The 6,800-nt window shown below is 35.5% G+C and overlaps 1 protein-coding gene across 2 annotated transcripts in view; it reads right to left on the bottom strand.

Annotated features, from left to right (window-relative positions):
* LOC122811939 (zinc finger protein 692-like) overlaps positions 1-6,800 on the bottom strand; it is a 427,256-nt gene that overhangs the window by 261,164 nt on the left and 159,292 nt on the right. The gene's annotated exons all lie outside the window — the stretch shown is intronic.

The following is a 6,800-nucleotide window of genomic DNA, read 5'->3' as shown; positions in this document are numbered from 1 at the left end:
TTTCAGAGAACATCTAATTGACCTTGAGAAGTGCCTAAAAAGTTTAGGGCACCAGTTGAGAATAAATATTTCAAACATTGCATCTCTAAACAAATGCAATCCTTTGGCTACAATATTTAAGTGCCCCAATGGTGTCAATCCACAAGATGAATTTTATAGTGAGCTACTTGAGTTTTTTTTTTTTTTTTTTTTTTTTTTTTTTTTAACTGGCTTACAGCTGAAGCTTCTTATTAAAAAAGCAATACGAGTGAAGTTAATAAAATTCATACTCTAGGATTACAGAGTTACTAACCTGTGCGCCGCATTTACAAGGACAGTAAAGTGTGGAGAAGTTTGAAAAAAATGATTGTCATGAGAAATCAAAAAGCTTCAGCGTGACAAATCGGCCTGAATACGACTGCTTATTTAAATGTATTGGAGAATTCTAACAACAAGTTCAATGTTAATTTTAAAACACACGACTGCTTATTTAAATGTATTGGAGAATTCTAAAAACAAGTTCAATGTTAATTTTAAAACACACAAGGCTCCTTTAAATCATAAAGGAAGCTATGTAATTGTGACCAATAGTTGTTGTTGTCTGTCTTTTGGCTTTTCCCGGTTAGGGGTTGCCACAGCGAAACTCCGGTCCGCTAATGATTGGCAGTTGGTTTTGATGGTATCGAGTTGCCAGCCCGACGCCCAACCTTCAACGAAGGCATGCCCATTCACCACATGTCTTTCGAATGCCCACTCGACCGCGGGGAGGACATGCAGACTCCACACAGAAGGCACTCCCAACCCAAGCAGAGAATCGAACAGGAGAACCTCTTGCTGTGAGGCAACAATGCTAACGCTGCACCACCATGGAATAAAACACTAGAAAGAGGTGATGTCAACCCGTTTGATTACATTGAAGTAGCTTCCACAGATGAGACACTGGAGATATGAGAGATGAATGATGAAGTTATGGAATTGCCATATAAACTAGAGGAACAAGGTGAAGGAAATCCAACAAATCTTTTTCTACAAAGTGGAAGAAGAGGGGACATTAAGATTCAATGACTTTCTTTCACATTACAAACCTGTAAGGTATTATGTGAAAATTGTATATCGGACTTTAGTTTGCAAGCTGAACATGCAAGACTTAAAGTTTGGTTTCAACTTTGTACCTAGTCACAGGGCTGATATCAATTTTACCATATTAGAGTGGAAGCTTTTTACATGTAAATTGAATTTAAATTACTTGTTTAAAGACATTGTTTTATGTAATGAATTTAGAAAACAATCTGTTTTCAATCACACTTTAAATTATGCAATAAAATTGTTTGAGGAAATTTGTGAGAAGGAACTTAGGGGGTTATTAAGTAGGAAAAATACATGTAAATACTTTAACTTGTCCAAAGATGATTCAAAGGCACTATCTGAACTGAAGGCTAGGACAGATCTACATTTTATAAAAGTCCATAAGGGTGGGGGGGGGGGCTTACTAATTATGGATGAAAATATAAAAATGCTATGTTAAAAAAATACTGATGAGTACTTAGAGGTTAGCAAGGAGGAGGTATATAGAAGTTCTAGGTTTACTGGATCTTATACGGGTTGTTGCCGAATGATGATACAAGCCATAGTTTATATGAATTTATTAACACTGAGGAACCCAAGACGAGTGCCCCTTTTGGGATACCCAAGTTACACAATGATCCAAAATAAACACCATTTTGTCTTATTGCATCAGTCCCTAAAAATATATTTGAGAGGGTACTGCATGTTTTTTGGACACTATTCAGAATCCCTTAGTTCAGGGGCTTCAGTCAATCATATATAAAGGATTTGGGAGATTAGCAAAATTGAGGTAATGTAACCAACAGTATTATAGACTTGACATTAATTTTTTAACAGTGGATGTTTGTTCATTGTTTACCAGTACACCACATGACAAGGGGATAGAACAATAAAGGTGTTTTTGACTAAATATATTACCTTTTTGAATGATAAAAAGTTTTCCTAGGTTTGTTTATTTTACATTTACTGGGAAAGTCCAGCTGGGCACACGTCCTTTCAGTGGAGGCCTAGGGAGAAAAGCTCCAAGTCAATTAAGTAGCATAACAAAAGGTAATGTACAACATAACAATAAAACAGTAGGTAACATAGCAACATTATGAATATAAAATACAAGATATACAGAGCAATAGTACTAACATCAAAATCAGATATAAAAAGAATGACCACAAATACGCAGAGACATTTGGTTAGACAGTTATAGTTGTCATCATAACTATTTACAAGAGATAGTGTACAGTCATACATGCTTCACAAAATTTATGGAAGCTATTTTAGAGAATAATTTGTTTGATAAAAAGATTTTTTAAACAAGTTTGGGGGGAGGGGTGGCCATGGGGTCTTCTGTAGATCCATTATTCAGAAATGTAGTTTAAGGATGGCCGGAGCATGAAATATTACCTAAAAGTAATTATTTTCTTAAAATTGTTATGTATGAGCGTTTTGTAGACTACCTCTTATTATATAAGTTACTGAACTGGGGAGTGGGCTTTTTATTGAACAATTAAATGAAATTTCTAATTTTTTTTAAGTTTACTCTAGGATAGATTGGTCTTAAAATACACTTTACACCAAACTCTGGAATGGGATTTGTTGAACAAGAAAACGGATAGTAAAGTTTACCGAAAAGAAATGTTTAACAACTATTTAGTTTTCAGAAGACATCCATATTTTATGAAAAATTACTAGGGAACAATTTATACAAGTCTAAAATGAATATTGGAGGAGGATTTTTACAGAGAAATGGTTATGGAGATATTTAAACAAGGTTATAGTAATGATTTCTTGTATAGGGTAGCGTTTGAAAATTAATAACAAAAGATATACCGTTTTTAAACTATTACATGGGGGACTTAGAATACTGTAAAAAATAATGTGGGTACAGAGAATAGAGGTCATGCTTTTAAGTTAGATATGTCTACATAGTTTATCAAAGAAGTTTTAAAGAGAAATTGGAAGGTTTTACAAGTTAATTGGGATGTTTAGCACGCCATAAGTAAGGAACCTAATCTTGTCTATTATAGGAAGAGTTGTTTAAAGACCAGGTTAGAGAGACAAGACACTTTAGTTAACAAACCTAAAACTGATAAAGATTTGGGTATGTTATATTGCTATGTGTTCAGGTTGTTAGGGTTTTTACATTGGTATAACACGTAGTTTAGACAAAAGAATTAAGGAACATCTTTATAGTATAAAAGTTATACAAAAATAAGGCCTTATTTAAACATTCCAATGTGTGTGACAAATATAAAAAAATGTTTTCAGTAATTGAAAAAGTTACCGGATTTGAGAGGTGGGAATTATAAAAACAGACTTGAAACTACTAAAACTAAATGGCAAATTAGGTTTAAGGCAGACCAACCTCCTAGCAGGAACGAAAGTATTAATGGGAAAAGTTTGAGAAAAAAAAGATTAAAACGTTAAATAATAAAAAGTCTTTATTTTAAGTACTGTATATATACATTTGATAGATTTTGTAGTAATGTATTCAATTAGCAAATAGGTTGATTGCTGTGTTAATTTAATTGGTGATGGATTGTATTTAAAGGATGTGCATTTGACAGATTTGCTTCTCAAGTCTTAACAAAATCGCATTAAACAAGTGTTGGGTGCTGAAGTGCTGTTTTGGTTGCTTTTTCCATTTCCAGGGGTTTCATGACTATAAAGTATTTATGTCTATAATGACATAAGGAATGGCAAAAATGATGCCAAAATTGATAGCTATGGATCAATGTGGTTTTGTGGAGGGGCTGCAAACATTTGACATTAACAGACCGCTGATGATCCAGAAGGAAGCAGAATGCAAGAAAATACCACTGTTTGTGGGTCTTGATGCAGAGAAAGCATTTGACATAGTATGCTCGGACTTTGTGCATATCAATGGAAGCATTTGCATTCCATGATAAAATTAGAAGGCTGATTAGGAGGACAAATGAGGGATCAGAGGCAAAAATTAAAGTGGGTGGGGTCCTCTCTGAACCACTGCTTGAGCAGAACCACCAGGTAGATGTGTCCTCTTTCCCCTTCGTTATGTGTATTATACTTAGAACCACTGACAAAGAAAATAAGGGACTCAGAAATTCAAGGATATAATTGGTATAGCAGTCAAAAAAGGCTGGCTCTATTTGCAGATGACATTTATACCTGAAAACCAGAAAATGTTTGTTTTTGGAAAACCAGAAAAGGACATTAGTGTTGTGGACCATACTAACAGTTTCAAACCTTTTTGAGATATAAACTTAATGAATCTAAAACAAAGGCAATAGCAGTAAATTATACACCCACATATGAATTGGTTCAGCAATATCCATACCTATGGGGACATGATAAAATGAAGTATTTAGGAGTATGAATTAAAATGATTCTGGTCTGGCAGCTAAGGATATGTGGGAAGAGACTTAAAAAAATTGTCGAGAGCAAAAAAAGGGTCCAGCACCAGAATAAGAGTATATAGGCTACATTTATTGTAGGATTAAAGTAAAACAAATAGGCATACAGGTTTCGGCAGAACAAAATGCCTTCCTCAGTGCATTGGAATACATCAGCTCTACACACATTTATATAATTAGCTTGTTGCATTTCAATTGGTCCATCCCAAAGATTTAATTGTGTTCATTTAAACCAGGCTTAAACAGAGCTCCAAGCTCGACAATCCACCCCGATTCCTTCCTATTTAAAATAGAATGCCAGCCTGCTTTGTTAGCTCTATGTCCCTGGATTTTGTCTATAATTGTAAAATTAAATTTGGCAGTGGAATGGGTTAGTGTACATTTGTATAATGCATTGAGAATACGTTTGATTCCAATATCATTAAGATGTTCACTAATTCTGTGTTTTACAGGTTGTGATGTTTGCCCTACGTAAAACGCAGAGCAAAAACAAGTTGCCAGGTAGATAACCCAGTCACTGCCACAATTAGCAAAACATCTAATATCAAAAATCTGTGAGGTGTTGCTGCTTGTAAATTCAGTAGTTTTATTTATATAGATGCAAAAACTGCAGTGTCCACAGGGATAGCTACCCACTAACATGTCCCCAAACAAGACTATTTGTAGTGAGTGAAGTATGAATTTATCGTACAGCCTCGTCTATAGGAAAAAAAGGCATCTTGAGGGTAGTATTTCGGCTAAATGTTCATTGGCTAATGGAATGTCCCATTGGTTCTGAATAAGGTTCCTGAATTGGGAGGCGTTACTACCAAAAGGAGTAACCATTCAGATATCTTGTACAGGAGCCGTGCCCTTTCCCTTGACTATAGGTTAGCAGTGTGTTCCTGTCCTGTTCTGTGGCAAAGGAGCTGGCCTTATCAATATATTAAAAAAATACAAAAACAGAAAATAGAAGCCGTTATATGGATAGTAAGATACAAGCAGTTAAATGTTTTAGCCCCTTTAGTGTTATACACAGGTCAGGCATATTTTTATCAACCAGAGAAGTTGTGGATAGCAAAGAGCTGAAGGATTTTTATCTGGGAGGGAAAGATGGCAAGAGTCAAGTGGGATAAGCTTATTCTTCCACTAGAACAGGGTGGATTGGGATTACCAGATTTGAAGGGGCATTTCAGAACAGCACAGGTAAGGCTCCTATATACAGCACAAGGAAACTATAATTCAAAGTGAAGAGATGAAATGGAGGGGAAGCTCAAGAAGCAAGGAGTGACTGGGATTTTGGATGCAGACCTTTGAGAATAATTTAGATATGTATTCTAAGAACTAAGCCAACATGGGAATGGAGAAATGAGATTCTGCTAACAGGGATGACTGCAATTAGGGATACAAATATGCGGGGGGGGGGGGGCTGGAATTTATTGGAGAAAACTTGCAAAGGAGACAAGGTATTAGAAAAATAACTAGAAGAAAAGGTAATAGAATGGGAATATGCCAAAAACATATTTGGACTGCAGGTTAGAGACTGTATTCCCCATCAAGTATTGACAGAGTACAGGCAAATAGAAAGAAATGGGGTCCTAAATGAAAGACCAGCACTGGTAGAGGTTTTAGTAGAATCTAGAACAGAAGCTGCCATTAAAGAATAATTAGTAGAGCGTATAAAATAGTGTATGATAACGAAGAATCAGAGCAGATTAGAAAGGACTGGGAAGAAACTGGATAAACAATTCACAAAGAAACAATGAGGTGACATACATTTCTCACGAATATGCAAAGTTTAGAAGATTTAGGATCTTTGCTTGGAACTAGGTTTATACCCAAGTAGACTCCAAAAATGTTTTCCTCAGGTAGACAGCAAAGATTGAAGGTATGCTGGGAAAGACTAACTGGGAACATATTTCTGGGAGTGTAATTAGTTGGCAGAATTTAGATACCCTGCAGACTGCTCTGTCAGATACAGAATGAGCAAATTGGTGTAACTAAGGAAACAATTTTCTTGAGCCATGATACAGAATTGGACTTGCCTACACATATAGCAAGACCTTGGTGAGTCTAATGATGGCTGCCAAAAAAGCAATTACTAGAAAATGTAAATCAAAGTCAAAACCAACTTTACTGGAAGTAGTGAAGATGGTAGAGACAAAACTGGAATTGGGATCTTTAGCAAAGGATAGGAGCAAATTACATAGTAAACATGTGAATTGTGGGATCAATACATGCAGAGGAGGAACAAGGTTTAAAAGAAGGCAGGAACTGAATGAGCTATGTAATGGCTGACTTGACTGGCAATAACTGTATATATTATAAGTGATATATAATGTTTGCAGCTACAGTTATGTCAGCATGGTTTGTAATGTATAATGTTTGCAA

This window comes from Protopterus annectens, chromosome 9.part0, assembly GCF_019279795.1.
Source record: "Protopterus annectens isolate FY-2018-M chromosome 9.part0, PAN1.0, whole genome shotgun sequence".
Classification (NCBI taxonomy): domain Eukaryota; kingdom Metazoa; phylum Chordata; order Ceratodontiformes; family Protopteridae; genus Protopterus; species Protopterus annectens.
The sequence above is the reverse complement of the archived record's forward strand: the minus strand, read 5'-3'. Positions and strand labels throughout refer to the sequence as shown.